General features: G+C 40.5%; 1 long non-coding RNA gene across 5 annotated transcripts in view; it reads right to left on the reverse strand.

Moving 5' to 3' along the window:
• LOC118598053 overlaps positions 1-19,491 on the reverse strand; it is a 185,284-nt gene that overhangs the window by 144,842 nt on the left and 20,951 nt on the right. The window contains exon 4 of one of the 5 annotated variants that reach the window (XR_004947131.1): positions 9,392-12,014. The exons of the other annotated variants lie outside the window; for them this stretch is intronic. This is a non-coding gene — a long non-coding RNA (uncharacterized LOC118598053). Of the gene's footprint in view, positions 1-9,391; positions 12,015-19,491 lie in introns of those variants that run through there. 5 annotated transcript variants of the gene reach the window in all.

Consider the following 19,491-nt stretch of genomic DNA (forward strand, 5'->3'; position numbering starts at 1 on the left):
CAGTCACAATAAGAGAGATGTATCCGGAGACACCTATAGCATTTAATGCAATTTGATCAACCTCTTTGACCATTCATGTGGTTGCACTGATATATATACATATATACATGCTAGCTCATAGCATGTCAACAGTGGACCTAAAGCTCCCGTGTTAAAGGGTTAATCTATGAAGTATGTTTTTTGACTGTGGGAGGAAGCTGGGGTGCCTGTAGAAAACCCACACATACACGAAAAGTCCCTGCCGAGATTTGAATCGGTGCTAACACTACACCACCTGGGTTACAACCATGGTATATTTAAGCCTCGTTTCCACTAAACAGAACAGTACGGTCTGGTATTTCTATTCTATTGTAAAACAGACTGGATTATTTCTTGAAATAGTCACAATTATTTTTAAAAGCATCTACCTTGAAAGTTTCTTCCTGCTTCTTCAGTAACAGACTATCTTTTATCTACAAACACCTTATGACCTTCACTTTAAGGTGACCATGTTCTCATTTGTATTCAAATTTGAGTCACATGAGTTTTCTGATTGGATTTCAAACGTGAGATTTCCTTAGACGGTTTCATCTGCATGGCCTCACAAATGAATCATTGCTTTGATCGTAAAATGGAGTAAACTGTTAATGGGGTATACATGTATAGCGCGTCGGTACCTTTGCTTTGTGCCAACAACACACCAATGTTTGTCTTTAGCCCTCAGGGCTTTTGACACCAGCCAAAACTTTTTCCTGAAGCTTTGTCATAAAAGTTATTGTGTTAAGTGATCAAACTCCTAATTACGCATCTTTACAGTTGGTGTCAAGTGCTAAAAAGTATGTTCTGTTCTTAAGAACAGCTTCAGAGAGCCTCTCTCCTCTTTATCCACCACCTACAACATTTGGTCTTCCCTGAAGCAAAGAACATTTGGAAAGGTTTCTAAATGCTTGACAATTATTGACATGCCAATTTGATCCTCTATTTCATAAATATTTAGAGCCGTTTTCATCAGCTCCTTCTGCATGGAGAAGGAAATCTGTCTTTAGAAATAAATCTATTTTTTTACTCTTTGGAAGAACACTAGAGAACCAAAAAAAAAAAAGTGTCTGGATTGGCCAAATGTAGACATTAAATAGGAGGCCATCGAAGACAGTTGTACACACTGGGCTCCTTTCACTCTAAGACACAGAGCTGAAGAGTTGTTTGCTAAGTAAGTAAAGTCCTTTATAATTTTTTTATTATCATTGTTTCCCTTTTGAAAGCACCAGCACTGACTTCAAATAGACCAAAATATGAGGTTTGAAGTGTTTACCTCTTTTTTGACGGTGCTAATCAATAAACCTAAACAAAAAAATTACTTACGATTTTGAAAAATCTGCTTTGGGCGAGACAGGCCCATACACATAACCTCTTAAGTTCTTTGGTAAGAAGCTTAAACTGCTTGACAGATTCCATATTTTGCTGTTTGAAATCTACTTGATGGTACTCTTGTGTCTTTCCTTCCTAACCTTTTTGTTGTGATAAAAAAAAAAAAAAAACATCATACAATGTACTAATCTAAACCAGGGATGGGAAACTGCCGGCCTCGAGGGCCACATTCTGTTTTCCAACATACATCTAATTGGCTGGACACACCTGAACCAGGTGATCAGTCATGATTAGGACTTAAATATCTGAAAATCATTTAGACATACTGACCTTCGAGGCCTGGACTTGCTAATGCATGATCTAAGCGAATGTTTGCTTGTTAAGCTCTGCCCCCTTTCATACAAGTTCTTTCCCAATTAGATAACCTCTTAGCAGACCGGTTCTCTTTTACCTGGCTCAGTGCTCTCTTTTACTAACCCTCTTTTTTGTGTGCGGCAACACAAGAACAAAAAGGTAACACGCATTACACATCATACTACTATATTGATATACTATGGTATCACAATTTGATGCAAACAAAGCAGACTCCTAGTTAGTCAAAACATTCACATCTGAATAAAGAAGCAGTTCTGAAGCACAACTAACACAAACTTTTGTGATGAGTTTTCAACAGTTTAAACCTCCACAGATGTCTTTTTTCCCCCCTGGAGAAAAAAATAAACTGCATCCACTGCTGTTTTGTAGAAATATCCTTTGTCATCAAGCCAAAACTACAAAAAGTCTTAGTGTTACACAAACCACAGCGAAGGGAATTTAGGTATAACACTTTACCTGCAGTATTGAAATTCTTTCAATAAACATAACCTTTCAACCGTTTGCACAATTCAAGCGGATTCTGATGGTGAAAAAGTAGCCTCGTGCTGATACACATTTTACAGTAGTGAGGTGCTTACGCAATCAATGCAAATCCACTAATTCTGTCACACAGGAATTATATATATATATATATATTAAAGATAGAATAAAATTAGAAAAAGATCAATATCCTGTTTAAGAATGTTTTTATTACTTTTTGCCGCTACAAACTCAATGGCCGATATGCCTTTAACAGCAGAATATCCATTAATTTGAGGTGTCTCAGCAGCACATGCTTTTCCATTAACTTGGTCAGAGTCAAACATGTGAGACCCAGCTGATATAAATACATTACTAGGAGCTTAATGGAACATGTCCCTCCTGCCTTCTAATCTGAGGACATTTTCCATTAGCCTAATTGCAAAATAGCAACATTCAAAATGCCATGGAATGCTTAATGGTTATGGGGTATTTGCAACTGAAATATAAGTTCTCTCTTGACACTGCAGTGCTCAACACAAAACACTTAAGGATCCATTAGGGATACTAAGCAAACATAAACTGGATACAACTGAGGAGTGTGACACCTATAGTTCTAGCACTTGTGCCTAAAATAAAAGCACTTAAACATGCGATAGCAGCTAAATGTAGTGCATGAAACTGAGTGTAAAGATTGTTTTAAGCAAGCTAATGTGAAATCTCTCCTTATTTCTCCAGAGAGTCTTGTGCTGGACAGTTACCTTTTCAGTAAAAATAATGCAAATTGTTTTTGCAAATATTGTTTAGGTCATTGAAAAAGTATCCAAAATATGTAATGGACTGTATTGATGGATTAACGGTGCACCTCTTAATGAATAGAAAATCAAAGTTGGGCCCAATGAAGGCCTTACGCCGGAGTCACACGGACGCAAGAGCGCCGTGAGGTGGCGCGGAGCGGAGTGCGCGCCGATTCGCTGCGCTCTATTGGTCACACCAGACGCGATTTTTTCCCGCGACGGTCGACGGGCGCTTCTGCTAGAGCTATTGCTTTTTTTGCCATCATGGTCAATAACCAGGATATCTCCCCGTGTTTCTGCTAAAAGGGGATGGTCTCTGCCCCTGTTGACACAGACCCCGCCCCCCAACTCCGCAGTCGGCCCACTTCATTGATCGGTTTGTGCACGCGTGTGCGTGTCTGTCTGTTTTGTTGTGTGTCTGTGTGCACGCACGCGCTCCCACGTGTTTCCGTCGGTAAATTAATAAACTAAAAATATTACCTGATGTTTCTTCCAAGAGCAACCGCTCCTCTGCCTCTCTCTTGTTCAAACACAGCCCCATGCCCCGCTCCAGTGTGCCCCCACTGCATTGGGGGGCCCGTCTGCCCTGCTTTTTTTCCTCCCAGAACCCTGCAGCCCAGCACACCCGCTCCGGAGATCTGTGGTGTCCGGGGTGGGGGCTCTCGCGCAGGCGTGTCTGTGTGTTTTGATTGTATGCATATTTTCATCTCTACAGTCTGTTTAGACACAAAAACATGATCACATTTGTCAATCGCGGCGTTTTATTGTGAAAAATTGGTTCTATTTTGAAAATAAAACGGATTTTCTCATGTATTTTGATGCAACTTCCTGCCAGTATTGACGCGGAGCGCTCGCATCTCCCGGAAGAAATAGGCCAGACGCCGAAACGTTGCGCTGCGCGCCTGCTGTGACCAACGCCATAGGTTAAGATGGGCGCCGAATGGAAGCGCACGCCGTTCCGCGCCGCTTCGCGGCGCTATCGCGTCCTGTGTGACTCCGGCGTTAGGCAGCCTCCAGTAATATTTTTGGTGGCTTGCGATAAATTTTAATTTATGATTTTATTAAATCAACTATACAGTGCTTGGAAAGAATAAATATCTGTTTTGTACTGGTAGCTTATATTTTGTACGCGTTGCTTTTTTCTGTGTGTGTAGCTTTAGTATGGCACCGGTAGCTTTTGTTTTGTACCTGTAGCTTTATTTTGTACCCGTAGTTTATATTTCGTTTTGTACCGGTAGCTTATGTTTCATTTTGTGCCGGTAGCTTACGTTTTATTTTGTGCCGGTAGCTTACGTTTTATTTTGTGCCGGTAGCTTATGTTTAGTTTTGTACTGGTAGCTTCTGTTTTCTACCTGTAGCTTTCGTTTTGTACAGATAGCTTACGTTTAGTACCTGTTGCTTTCATTTTTTACCTGTGGCATTTGTTTTATACCGGTAGCTTACGTTTCGTTTTGTACTAGTAGCTTACGTTTCTTCTTGTACCGGTAGCTTACGTTCAGTACGTACCAATGGCTTGTGTTTTGTACTGGTAGCTTACATTTTGTACCTCCAGCTTTTGTTTTGTACAGATAACTTATGTTTTTGAACCTGTAGATCACGTTTTGCACCTGTAGCTTTTATTTTGTACCGGTACCTTACGTTGTCTTACCCGCCGCTTTTTGTTTTGTACTGAAAGCATATGTTTTGCACCTTTTGTTTTTTCCAGTAGATTACGTTTTGTTTTTGTAAATTGTGTTTTGTACTTTGCACTCGTTTTAACAATAGAAGTTTCAAGTTCCAGGCCACAGGTACAAAATAAAGCTGGCAAAACATGCTTTACTTTTGGCATGCCTGAAAGAACCAATAAGTGGCAAATTTTGACTAACCAATCATGTTTCTAGAATCTCCATCCAATCAAGGTGAGAGAAGGGTAGGGCCCCAGGTACAAAACTAAAGACATAAGTACACTAATGTCCCAATTCTAGTTTAATACAATGACCAACTGCCTTTTCTATAGACTGTTATACAATATTGTACTACTGTATAGTAACGGTACTGTAATTGAAAGACAGTTGCTGTTGTGTTGTAACTAGTGCCTAGTTAAAAAATAAAAATAAATTGGAACATGTTTACAGCTGCAAGCACACATTGTTCCTTTTACTAAATCTTTTCATTATAAATCTCTAATTATTACTATTTCAAAATAAAATTAATATAATATTCTAACCAAAATAAAAGATATTAAAACAAAAAAAGGAACAAAAACACAGCCGACTGAACTCTTAAAGCAGCAGACTGCAAACATTGTAATTGCCTATGTAAAGCTCTTGTTCTATTAAAATAGCATGGTCCTGATAGCCTTCATCACCACTAAAGCTCTTCATTAATCTCCATCCACAAGGTCAAGGATCTGCTCTGAACAGGAGAACCAAGTTAAAGCTTGGCTTGCACAGAACAAACATTGTGTGACCAAAGTGCAGCGCGAGCTGAGGGATTTAGCTTTTTCAAAAGAAGATACTAATTATGTTTTCTTTTAATTGATGTTTTAAGAGTTTGTGACTTACAGGAGGTCAATCGTGAATGTGTGCCTTTGTATATTATATTGTTATTTATTCACAATAAAATCCAGGTTTGGTTTTTACATTAAAAAGCCATGTTTTGCCTGTTTAAAATTCTTTTTTTTTTCCATTGTACCATTCCAAAAAATGTGTCAATACTTTGAAGCTGCTCCCCTGTTTTGAAAACACTGATGTTCTGCATTTTATTTAAATTAGCTTTCAGTGTTTATAAAACTGAAAATTACACTTCTAAACCTTTGGCCATATGAAAGATAGACGGCGAAAAGTCACACTTTTCTGTGTTTGTAACAAATACATTTGATAAAATTGGCTTTTTTGTTCTTCATTGTGAACAATCCAAAAACATTTTTGCCACTTTTGGCTCTTTTCACAAATCTGTGCATCAGTAGAGCTTCTATTACTGCATTTTCCAAACTATAAGGCTCACTTAAAAGCCTTAATTTTTGAAAAGAAAAAAACAACACTGCACCTTAAAATCCAGAGTGCCTAATACATTACGTAATTCTGGTTCTGTTTACCGAAGTTGAAGCAATTTAAGAGGTACACTGTGCTCTGTCAATATTTTTTTTTTTCTGAGTTGCTAACATGGTTGAGTGTTATTGAGAATACGCTAGAGTGGATAACGTCTAGCGGTATCAGACTGAGGTTATTTTTACATGATACCAACAAGGTTGGGAGTTAGCGGAGTCAAAATAATATTTGTTTCACCGACATCAGTCTGTTTTTTTAACAAGTTCTAACAGGGTCAGGAGTTACAGGTTTTGTAAATATGCCTACTGCTTCTAACGTGGCTAGCATGTTCCAGTGTCGGATTGTGTGGTTTTTTTTTTATGTGTAACTAACAAGGTTGGGAGTTAGCATATTTATAGTAACGTTTGTTTCAGCTGTTTTCTATGTGTTACAAATAAAGTTGGCGGTCACAGGTACTGTGAATATGCTAACGTAGCTAACGCTTCTAATGTGGCTAACATGTAGGATTTTACAAACAAGTTCTAGAATGACTACAGTTAAAGTCTGACTGACTGATGACCTTATCTTGGACTCTTGTCTCACTTAATGGACCTTATTGTTCGGAGTGCCTTATATATGATATAAGTTTATAAATAAACTGTTTATTGATTCTGTGCCTGTTAATCTGCTGTAGGGTTTGTGCTCTTGCCTCACGGCGAGAAGGTCTGGGTTTGAAACTTCACTGTCTGTATGGAGTTTGCATGTTCTCATTGTACATGCGTGAGTTATCTTTTGGGCTTTTCAAAAAATCTGCTTCAAAGATTTATTTGTTTTTCTGAACTGCCTTTAGGAGTGAACCTTCGCCCAACAGTAGCTAGGTTGGCTCAAGGAGCCCCACGACCCTGAAAGGAAGTCAGCGGGTTCTGAAGATAGATTGCTGGCCTAACCCTTTTTTATCACATTTCTCTGTTTTCAAAAGTGAGCAAGAATCAGAACTAAGTAGGAAATAGATGATGACTGTTGTTTGGCTCCCTGTGGAGACTTAAACAGAGAATCGACCTAAGAAGGAGGTAAGTAACTTTTGTGGCCCTGACTTTGTCTATAAATGTTCACACAACAGTTTTCTGCAAGGTTTACCTAGCTATTTCATCTGATGTTTGTTTGATAAAATAACCCACAAATACTCACAATCCGTTTTCACCCTTTATTTGCTTTGAGTGTATCTCCAGTTTACACATTGTTTTAAATGTGTTTCAAAGTGCTTAATTATTGACTGTAAGAAATTTGAAATTGCTCTTTTGCTTAACTCTTTAGCACAAGAGATGTCATCTAAATAGCATACACTATATGAAATACCGCAACTCTTTGACTGTTTGCACAATCAGCGTAATTCTGACGCCTTAAAATGATCTGATTTATAAAAACTTCCCTACTGTAAAGTGTTCCACCTCATACCTAAGCTGCATTTTTCTACATCAAATTCTGTTAAGTGCATCAACAGTTGAAGAGTCAAAAGAATATAAACACTGCAGCTACAGCTCAGGTTTTAAAGGGTTAAACGTGTGATTGAAAAATAAGAAAATAAGCCTGCCTGAGTAAGCTTTTTTTTCTTCCTCATCTATGTTGTTACAGACATGGATTTCTTACCCTTTCTGTCTTTCATCTTATTTGATATGTTTTGAATGCAAATCTGTAAAAATACATTCTTGTCCCAAATGGGTGTTTCTACCTGGGCCTCATCAGCCAGCCATTATAGCCACTTATCTCTCCAAGTGGCTCATTTTACCATCGTGCTTTGTATCACCCGCTTATCATCACAACGACTTAAAGCACAACTAAATGCGCCTGCGAGCTGACTTAAGCAGTTTGGTTATCGTATTTCATGCAATCCTAATAATGAGAGTATGTGTTAAGTACCTGAGAATCAATAAAAGGTAGTTTTAAAATATGACCTTATACCTTTTTAAAACAAAAACTTACCATTTAGTTTTGATTTTAAAGCCTATACACTTAAGTAGAAATTAGATCAATGTGCAAAAATCAACAACCCCCTTAGCAGTTACAGTCCTGCCCACAACTCAGAGGAAAAAAACATTTTTTAATTTTGGCTAAAAATGGCATAATCATAAATAAGACCACTGGGAATGCTTTGAAAATAGATCAAAAGATGATCGGAGTGGGTCTTAAAGCATATGAGTATCAATACCAAGGTATTGAAATATACATTTTGGTATTGACTACTCCATGAAAGTGTCAATTACTAATTAATAAATCATAAAACCAAAGTGCATGTGTTATTTCTTGATAATTTTGGGTATTAGGTGAGTTCCTCTTGTGTTTTGTGCTGAACCACCCCACATTAACCATAGGAGCAGCGAGTTATGCGTGTTACCCTTGGCAACAACACAGCACGACATGAGTAGGTGATTTTAGAAAGAACATTTTTATATTTTTAACCTTGTACATTGAAGTTCTTACCTGACCAGTTTTTTGGTGGTAGTTTGTAGAACCAAAAAAAAAGCACCAACAAGAAATGACTAGAAAAAGAATTTGATTTATTTTTTTATGTAAAGCATTATTGTAGAGAATACAACAAAAAAATATAACAGATTTATCAAACTCATCATAGAAATAATTAAATGCATAGATTAAAAACAACACAATTAGGACATTAAATTCATTAAATCTAGTCATTTCTAAAGAAGGTCAAGTAGAGCTTGATTTATTGCTTGAAAAGGAGTGGAAAGAAGTGAATTGGTATTGACTATTTTATGCAAAAAATAATCAGTATAATAGCGTGGTATCACCCATCACTATTGTGTTTATTTTGAAATAATCAAAAGGATTAGCTAATTATTTATATCTAAATTAAAACTACTTTCAAAGTAAAAGTATGACGCATCCTCCTACTTACAAATAAACACACGTTTTCACACCAGTGTTAACTGGTGTGCAGTTTTCCCCTTTTATCAGTTCACTGGTTTTTCCACTTTGTGTTTTCCATTTCTTAAGCTGATACTTAACAGTTTGGGGAATGACACAAACTCCAGTTTTCAGGCTCTTAATTGTTCCCTATAGATTCATGAAATGCAACACTGCATAGCCTAAAATTAAACAAGGGCAAAAACATGCTGCTGCTGCTGGGAAGACGTGAAGGAAGTCTTAATGCTGCAACACCATCATCCTACATCATTATGGGCGACACGCTAAAAGCACCAACGATAATGAAATGGAGAACCTAAACAAGGCCATCGGAGAAAGTTTCTTTGCTTTCACAGACACACATCTGTCTGAATAGATGTGATTTTAGAGCTCATCCACCATGAAGGAGAGCCTAAGTGTAGGGGTGCCCAGATAGTTTAGTCTGTTTTGATTAGCGATTAGCTGTTTATATCTTATGACTGATTTTATGTTTTTTTCTTTACAATTTCCATCCAGGACTGGGTCAGTCGAGAGACGTAGTCTCACCAGGGTGTCCTGGGTCTCCCCAGAGGCCTCCGCCCAGTGGGACATGCACGAAAAACCTCTCCAGGGAGGCGTCCAGGAGGCATCCAGATCAGATGCCCGAGCCACCTTAACTGGCTCGTCTCGATACGGAGGAGAAGCGGCTCTACTCCCAGCTGTCTCCGAGTGACCAAGCTTCTCCCCTTATCTCTAAAGGAGCGCCCAGCCACCCTCCAGAGGAAACTCATGTCACCCGCTTGTAGTCGGGATCTCGAACTTTCAGTCATGACCCATGACAACCGTGTTATAAATTTGGATTATTTAAATACATTGTAAATTAAAATTTTGGCCAATTTATCAAGAATAGTTTTTTAAGATACCCAATGATATTGATACAAATAAATAAAGAAAAAGCGTGCTTCTCTTGGTTTGTTAAGCCTTAGTTGACATGTTCTACTTGTTTAGTTCTTTGTTCCCTCTCTGGTTTTGTGCAGGTCTGCTGTGGCTCCTCCTTTCTGCCCCGCCCACTTCCTGTGCTTCCTGCTCGAGGAGTTCACAGCTGCTCCCTATCAATTAATTTAGTTGTTTGCCTAGTTAAGTTACATGGGTTTCTGTGTTGGAGCGTTTTGCATGTTCCTAGGTTTTCTTGTCATGTTACTCACTAGTTTTTCTTTTACAATCTTTTACCTCCTGTGTGAAGGAAGGTCACATGTTTTTGGCCCTTGGAGGGTCGTGAAGAGGAGCGGCCTTCCTACTCCTTACTCCATTTACATCCCATATCGCCTGGCTATTGTTGCCTTTATTTGTCCAGTTGTTAAACTCTGAACACGGATTCTATTGCGACTGAGGAAACTCAGAGCTAACTAGAGCTCAATCTGATTGGAAACAAACAGAGACCACTTGGTCAAAGAGCGGACCCTGGTTGACTAAAAATTTGATCCAGATAATCTGGGGAAACAGACTTGGGTTCATGTAAAGCAAACCCGATTATTTTGAGTGTTTCCATTGTTAAATGAACCCACTTAACCAGGGGTCTCCAAATCACGGCCCGTGGGCCATCTGCAGCCCCCGGGATGATAATTTGCGGCCCCCGTGTTCATATGTAAGATTATAGTTAGTGCAGCCCTCAAGACTGAAAGGAATGACAGTTGCTGTGTGCAGAGCTGAACGAGCCAATCACAGTGGGGTATATGGCACTGGAGGGAGCGACATCGGATGGCTGTCCAGTGCCTTGAAGGTGCTGGAAGTGCTTTCACAGCAGATGCGATTCGCCTGCAAGGCCCCTTTTTCACTGTGTGGTAAATTTGCAGCTTGTCGCGTGTCAAAAAGCGTGTTTCTGGCGCCGCGCCGTGTGTGGGAGGAGCTACCAGTTCCGTCTGTGGATGTTTCACTTAGAATGAATGGGAGACATGTGGCGTTTTATTTGTCAAAACTCCACGCAGAAATAAGACATCTCCGCGCACACATCAAACATTCGGCACGGACAAATCAGACCCTCGTGAGCGGTGTTTCCTCCTCCACGAGCAGAAACAGTCCTCGCGCGAGAGACTGACTACTTCCTCGTGCGTGAGTGATGTGCGCTAAGCTAGCATTTCTGTTTTCCTCGTAATGGCGATATTATAAAGCAATAAAAAGATGAGCTGCTGGATGACCTCCATTTTTGTTGCTTTTATAGTCGTCGCACGACAGTGACGCAATGACATGCTAGCGGTCTACACCACACATGCGCCGTGAAAACAAACCGCTCAGTGGAAGGGAGGCTTAACTGAGTCGAGGCGCTCGCCAGAATTAACTGGACTTTCCTGTACTACTACTCCTGTACCGGCCAGCTCAGTGGAAACGAGGCTATAGTAACAATACAGCTTTATCAAAACCCTAAAGAAGGCTAGATTTCTCTATTCAGAGCATAAAAAGACTATGAAAGCTCAATAGCAAATCGCATTTACTTTAAAATTCAGGTTCTTAAAGTATATTCTGCATTCATAAAATGCTTTCTGCATTTACTAAATGAGAAACATCATTTGTTCCGGTACAGCTGCTTGTGGTGCATGTGAAGTTTGGCGCCCTAAAGCTAAAAATCATTACAGCTGTATATGTCTTTGTTACAGCCCAGTGGGGGTGGGGGCAGGAAGCCCAACAATACTTAACAGTGTCGTACTACATGGCACCATTTTAAAAACAGATGCAACACAGCTCAGAAAATCACTTTGAATATTAACTAAATCAAAAATATTGTTAAGTTATTAAATAAAATGTTTGCTAAATATCACTTTAAAACCAAAAGAGAAATCAATCTCTTCTTCTGAAGTGAAGATTGGGAGATTAAAACACACAGGATCACTTAATGTTGCCAGAAATGATATTTCCCATAGCTTTAATGTTCAGTTGGAAAAAATGAAAGCTCTGGGAGAACTCCACGCTGTCTTGATTGTTCCTGCAAGGTGACTCAGACGCTGCTTCACATCAGATTGATGGCGGGGACATTGTTCCTGTACGAATGTGCGTGTTTGTGTCCTTACCTGTGGCACCCGTTCGCCCTGTTCCTTGGTCTAATTAATTGGTTAATGGGATACATGACATCAAGCTGAAAAAAGAGAGCGGAGATAAAAAAAAAAAAAAAGAAACAAAACAAGCAGCTGCCCTGCATTCAAGGCTTGCCAGTTCCTATAAAAAGGCTTTGAGTTTATTGCGGGAGAAAATGAAAGTAAATGATTGGCCCATTTTACACCGTGTGTCCACATTAAGGAGGAATGATGAGAAAAACTTGTGATATGAATCAATATTGTGATGACAATATGACTCGCAATACATCATTTCCATTTCACTTCAACAGTTTTATTTAAAGTCAACATAACTTAAAAAATACTCCAAATGACGTCCACGTAAGAGGCAAACATCAAACCTTTAAGGGGTCCATTTGATTGTTCGACGAACGGCATTAAACCAATTGGTCGGATGTGAAAGGGCTGTTTTTGATTCGTCAAATACTTCAAACTGCTAAAAGATTTTTTTAAGCATGTATGTAAACATTCATTGCAGTTTATGCCATTTTTTTACGATACGCAAATTACAAAGGCTAACATCAGGATAACAATAAATTTGGAGGCATATGTTGCGAGTCCAGTACTGTTCCTTCTACTGGTCCCTTTTCTACTTTACAGGTGCAGGCGTTTTCCTATGCGGGGACAGTCTTGGGAGGACTCTACTTTTGCGACTCTCTTCCTCTAGGCTTCTGGCCATGCAGTTTCTGGCGCTGCAGCTCTGTGTTCTCCATGCTCCATGACATTTTTTTTTTTTTTTATTATACACATGAAAGTGTTTGGAGTGCTAAAACTGGTTCTGTCTCCTCAATTCTTTGTTACGGTCGAGAGCAGGGGTCGGCAACCCAAAATGTTGAAAGAGCCACTTTGGACCACAAAACTAAAAAACAAATATGTCTGGAGCCGCATAAATTGAAATGCCTTATATAAGTCTTACAATGAAGGTAACACATGGAGAATGTGTCTATAAAGCAGCCCACTATCAATGTGACGTCATAGATTACAACAACGACATCATGAACGTCCGTGATTAAATGTTTATTTCTCCTGCTGCGTGTCCTCGCATCATGTAAGCCTCAAATCTGGTTTCATGACAAGTTAGAGAGGAATTGCAGCGACAAACTAGCTGACAAAAGCTGAATGGCCTCATAATGAACATACAAGCTTATATTTTGACATCCCACAATGACACAAGGAGAGGGGGTCGTCATCAGTCTCTCCCTCATTCTCACTCCAGGAGCAGGAAGAATTCAGACATAACGGGACAAAATCATAAATGCCAGCAAATGTTCAACAGTCAGACAACAAAACACATTGAGGAAAACCCAAACTTAAATCCAATTCCAGTCAGACAGGCAAAAGAACAGGTAACCCACAATTCCTTGCACTGCCAGACCCGACAGCAAGCCCAGCGTGCCTAAGACCATCACTACAATATGAATGAATTACGGTTTGTTTCATTGCTTTGATGAAATTAAAGAAATACTATAAAGATATACAATTTTTGATGTCAATTTTATTTTGAGGATTTGAAAAAAAATAAATAAATAAATAAAAATCACAAAAATGTAACGTGCACCTTTAAGGTGCTTCCACACTGGCCGCGTCGGCGTGCAAACAAGTGTACACTTTGAATGAAGAGCCAATATAAACGTCTGGAGCGCGCGTGAGTTTTTAAGTCTTCAGAAAGATTTGGGGGATTTTCAACCGCTTTTACTTTAGGTTCTCCCGTTTGTAGATGCAGAGGAGAGCTATGAACAGTAAAAATGCAACAGAAAAAGAATCTCCTCCCCGCCACGCACTGTGTGAGACCTGCACATCAACCGCGTGCAGTGCATACAAGAACGCGGGTTTGTGAACGCACGCTCAGCAGGTGGTATCCACACCGGAGCAGCGCGGTCACGCACGCAGTGGCAGGGAGGAGATTCTTCTTCTACGGTTGGTTAGCGCTCATCTCATCTTGGTGTCATATTAACTTGACCGGACACAAACCGTAATGATTCATTTCTCCTTCGTGATCACGTTTGGCACTTCTGTGCTTTGAAGCAGACTCCGCCCACAAGCAGCTCCCAAATCCGGCTCCTTGATTGGTCACAGCTCTGCGCTGCTGTGACTGCGTGGAAATCTTGAACCGGATTGAAGATTCAGCGCGCGCTCAATGCGTGCCGATTTGTACGTGGAGCTCGTGACCAGACTTCAAAACCCGCGTAGCAACGTGCGCTCCAGACGCATGGGCCAGGAATTCTGGTGTGCGCATGTTTGCATTGACTTTTCATTGAGGGTGTGGGCTTGATTGCGAGCTGACTCAGCCGGCGTGGGAGCGCCTACACTCATCTCTCAACAACTGGAAAACGTAAAGGATGTTTGTGTCATGTTTGTCCTCCAACAGAAACCGTATTAAAACAAAAAATATATTTCCCCTCCAACATTTTTTTTTCATTTTCAAACATTTTTGAAAAAGCGCCAATGAGCAACTAGGCAGCGCTTAAAGAGCCGCAAAGATCTCAAAGTGGCGGCTCATGGGCCATTTGCGGCCCCCAAGTTGATATTTCACCGTAATATGAAAGTTTAATATCTACTAAGCAATATTTTCTGCATGTCCATGCTTCTTTGATGATTGCTTTATATTTTCTTTGCTTTGTTTTAGCTAAATTTATGCTTACAATTTTGCATTTGCTATTGTCGTTGGACCTGGTCGTCAGAAAACTCCTAAGCAGCAGTTGCTAGTGTTGTTAGCTCCTGTCGTTTCCGTCTGTCGATGTTGCTTAGTAGTACATAGTCATGAACAAATGTTCAATAAACTTGTTCAGTAGATAGACAGTGGATGCAAAAACATTTTTGGCACAAATGGAACCCTATCCGGCCCAGCCTCAGCCAGACTCAGCCCTTCAGTGGCCCCAAGGTAAATTGAGTTTGAGAACCCTGGTCTGGAGCCAGTCGTAACAAAGTGGGGGCTCGTCCGGGATGTGTTGTTTTGCACTTTCGTGTCGTTTGTTGGTGGGTGGTTTTGTGTGAGTGCTGGCTTTTTTTATGAGGGCTTTGTAGCTTTTTGTTTTCAGTTGCCACGTGCTTTGGGGTCATTTGGTTGTCTTTTTGCTTGTGGTTTGGGGTGACGCGGCCGTCTGTTTGGATCCCTTTAGCTTTTTGTTTTTGTTTTCTGGTGGTCAGGGCTGTGGCTGGATTTGTGGGGTGAGTTCCGCTTTTGTTGCGCACTGGGTGTTGGTGTTGTTCCCTGCTAGACTTAGCTGCGTTTCCCAATAGGGGGCTTTAGTGCAGAGGTACGGCAGGCACAGCTTCCCTCTCCCCTTTCCCTACGCCAGTTCGGGGGCACTTCCGTGGTTTGGGGGCGGGGTGGCCCACTTGTCTAGTCACTTTTCCTGATCATCGGATTTATAGTGCATAAATACCCACCACTACACTTCCCAAAGACTAGGGTTGAGTTAGCCAATTTGTGGCTAGGCAGCTAGAGGGAAACACTTACCTCTTGTGTGCACATATTGTGTTTGTTTACACCCTTTTGCTTGTTACGGTCCAGAACCAGTCGTAATATCCTAGTCTGTGACTATACTGGCTTTAAAAAGTGTGTGTGGCTTAAGCCTTACTGGCAGAGTGAAGGGACACACATTTGCAGTGTGTTTCTTCTCTTTCAGTTCCGCTTCGTCCCTTTCGCTCCTTCTTATGGTTTGATTTGAAGCAAAACTCAATTCCTCAATTCCACACCCTGAGCCCTGTTGATAAGGGGCCCGGCTCGCCGCGGTTGGGCCCCAGAGAGGGCACAGTGTGCCTGCAGAATGGCAGAAAATTGCATTCCTCAAGACAATGACTTCCATTTGTGGAGTTAAGCCAGATGAAAGGTCCGTATTTAGCCAGCCACTGTCTCAGCCACTATTTCCCAATTTACCTTTGTTAAGAAGAGAGAAAAAAGCCGTTTGAAGTTATATGAAGGAATAAAAAGACCTCTGGTACCATTAATTGTCAGAAGTCACCTGAATTACACCGCTTTACTGCTAAATTGTCTGCATTTACTTAAATGTAAAGTATTAACCACCAAATTTGACAATCGGTTGATAGATTCCCAAATATTGGAAAGCTACTTTGGAAAATGTACTTTTGTTTACCAAAGTTTACCTTTGTTTAGACCACTAAACTGGTTCTAATTGACAATTATCAGCTGGATGCAGCATAATAGACATAAATGGGAAGATGTGCTCAGGCATTTGTACATGTGAGCTCAGTGAAGCAGGCAACCATTATTTCAAATTATTCCTCATTAGCCATATTGTATGTCCCATTGATTCCTGGGAGAGTGGGGTTCATGGTGGGACATTGTTTTAAAAATGTTGTTCATGGATCTGTTGATGTTTTCCCATGGATCTAAAAAAAAAAAATAGTGGATGGCACATCTGCCACTTCACAGTAAGTTTTGTGAAAAGCTGATGAGCCCATTCAGATCTCTCTTTATCGTGTAATTCTGCTGGGCACCATTTTAAGTTTAAGTTTTAAGTTTAAGTTTTATTTATTTATATAGCGCCTTCAAATGGCCATTGGCCAAACAAGGCGCTGTACATTAAAAGAACAATAAAAAACAACAGTTAAGATATATAAAAAAAAAAAACTGTTAAAAATAAACTTTAAGAGTAAAAACATAAATAAGTTACATAAAAGCGTAAAAACACCTGATAAAAACGAGGATAAAACAGTAAAACAATAAAGCACACCAGCAGAACAGAGTCTCATGTCGTGTCAAATGCCTGGCGGTAAAAATGGGTTTTAAGAAGCGTTTTCTCCTGACTTGCAGAATGATTGGCCTGGACAACAATGTATTTGAAGATGTTCTTGCCAATTGGAAGGAGAAATGCCAATCCTGAGGAATGTAGAAGTTTGGTATGTAGGTAAATAAATGAGAAAAAAGGGATCACATGGTAGTCATGCCAGACAAATTCTCCAAATGATCAGGTAGGGCACCTCTATCCATACTTTATCATATCCTAATGTAAGGACACAGTGGTGGTAACATTGTACTTACTAATTGACAATCATGGTCGTTTAAGGGCACTTTCTTGGCAAAATTTTGTTTATTGCCACAACCATCAGTTTCTTCATATAGTTTGGTGTATTTGATAGGCTTGAAAGTTCACCAGACCTCAGAATAGAAACTAAACAAGTGAACCATGGAAACAAGGATGTAAATCCTTAGTCACATCTCCTTATGGCTACATATGAGCTTCTGCAGATAGGTGGCCCTCATGAAATAGCAAGATTGTACACCCCTTGGTAAACCCATAGAGCAAAGATGCTCATGCAGTGAGCGACAGATCACAGTAAATACTTTAGCCTCGTTTCCATAGACTGGTACGGTATGGTCCGGTATTTTGAGCATTTCCATTGTGAAATGGACCCATTAAACAGAACTGAAGGGTCCCCATCCATTGGAGGTCCATAGAAAAATGGAACAGTATGGTTGGGGCAGAGCCAACCACGGATTGGTAGAAAGTGATGACGACATTAGAAAGCTCCAATGTAACACTAAGCTATCGTTTCCAACGTTTTCCCCTTTACGGCAGTATTCTTCTTAGATGGCCACAACCTTCTTTCAAACAACATTAAATTCCGGTTATACACAATGTACTAGAAATAAAGCAATTAAAAGACGAGCTGCTGGATGACCTCCATTGTTGTTTCTTTTCTAGCCGTCACACTACCATGACGTAATGATCTGCTAGCGGTCTACACCACAAATCCATCTTATTCTACCCATCCGAGACCGGGTCGCGGGGGCAGCAGTCTAAGCAAAGATGCCTAGACTTCCCTCACCCTGGCCACTTCCTCCAGCTCCTCTAGGGGGACCCCGAAATGTTCCCAGGCCAGCCGAGAGCATGTCCTAGGTTTTCCCTGGGGCCTCTGCCCAGTGGGACATGCCCAGAACACCTCCCCAGGGAGGCTCCCAGGAGGCATCCAAACCAAATGCCCGAGCCATCTCACCTGCCTCCTCTCAATATTGGGGAGAAGTGTTTCTACTCCGAGCTCTCTGGGTGACTTAGCTTCTCACCCTATGTCTAAGGGAGCGTCCAGCCACCCTACGGAGGAAGTAATTTCAGCCGCTTTTAGTTCATGACCATTAATGACTATTGAAGCGAAGATCAACTGGTAAATTGAGAGCTTTGCTTTCTGGTTCAGCTCTATCTTCCCCCCATTTGACCAGTCCAGCAACTCCAATCCGCCTGTTGATCTCAAGCTCCAATCTTCCCTCACTCATAAACAAGACCCCAAGATATTTAAACTCCTCCATCTGAGGAAGGAGCACTTCACCCACCCAAAGAGTTCTCTCCAGTGGGCCCACCGCCTGCAGGAGAGCTCAGAAGGGGCTGGTGCATTGTGGTTTTGGTGGTAGTCAAAGGGGAGTGCCTGGTGGCCTGAACCCCGGTCATGGAACTTAGCTCTGCACCACGCATGTGCCGTAAAAACAAACCAATCAGTGGGAACAAGACTTAACAGAGTGAAAACATTCACCAGAATTAACTGGACGTACCATACCACTCCTTACAGTTTCGGACTGCTCAGTGGAAACAAGGCTTTACACAATATGCAAAGATAAAGTAAGGTTTAAGTAGAATGAAAATTGTTCACCATCCTGCGGATTGTGCAAGGGGCCAGTAAGTGCCATTCCAGCACGTGTATAAATTTTGACACTAGTCAAAAGTATGGGATGATGCATGGTAAGAGCTAACAAGGCTGGTCAACCACCTACCCTAGTGAAAGCAAAAGAAAATGTAAGTGAAAAATCTAGAAATGGCAAAAAATAAAAGCTATAAGGAACACTTTGATATATGTATGCCAGACAAACTGAATAAATATATATATTTAGAAGCAAGTAATAAAAATGTGTTTAAAAATGGCAAGTAAATCAAACCCTTAAGGATCTAATGCACTTGTATGGCTTTAAAGACTGTTACTCTCCAAACATTCATAGAGCTGCAAGGACACGTATAGGAAAAAGGAGACGGATTAGATACTGTCCATCTGAACGTGAAAGCAATTCAGAAAAAAAGAGAGAGTTGGGGACTATTCTTCTATATTTCTTGGATTAATGGTTCCAATTTCTTTCCTCTTTTCCTCTTTGAAGTTTATTTGTTGCACTAGATCGCTGTGAAATAAAATGGGGGGAGGTGAGGAGGAGTAAACAGAGCCTTGATGACTTATATGCTTTTGGCAGGCCAATAGGAGGAAAGGTTGCAGTTATATTGGCATTGATTGGAGCATTATACTGTGCATTGTTGCAAGATTATTACATTAACTGCTCGGGTTTAATCACATTAGGAATGCGAGAGAAGAGGAGAGAGTATGTCATATACTTGCTGCTACACACATCATAGCTCCAGCTTCTCTGCTCAGTTAGTTTGTCTGGACGGGAGCCAAACGCACAAAAGGAACTGTGGGAAGTTAGCTGACTTCACTGAGAAATGGACTTTTATTTCCCATGGAGTGTTGATTTATGTTGTTTCTCTGTCTTCAATGACTGTG

This window comes from Oryzias melastigma, linkage group LG23 (assembly GCF_002922805.2).
Source record: "Oryzias melastigma strain HK-1 linkage group LG23, ASM292280v2, whole genome shotgun sequence".
NCBI classification, from domain to species: domain Eukaryota; kingdom Metazoa; phylum Chordata; class Actinopteri; order Beloniformes; family Adrianichthyidae; genus Oryzias; species Oryzias melastigma.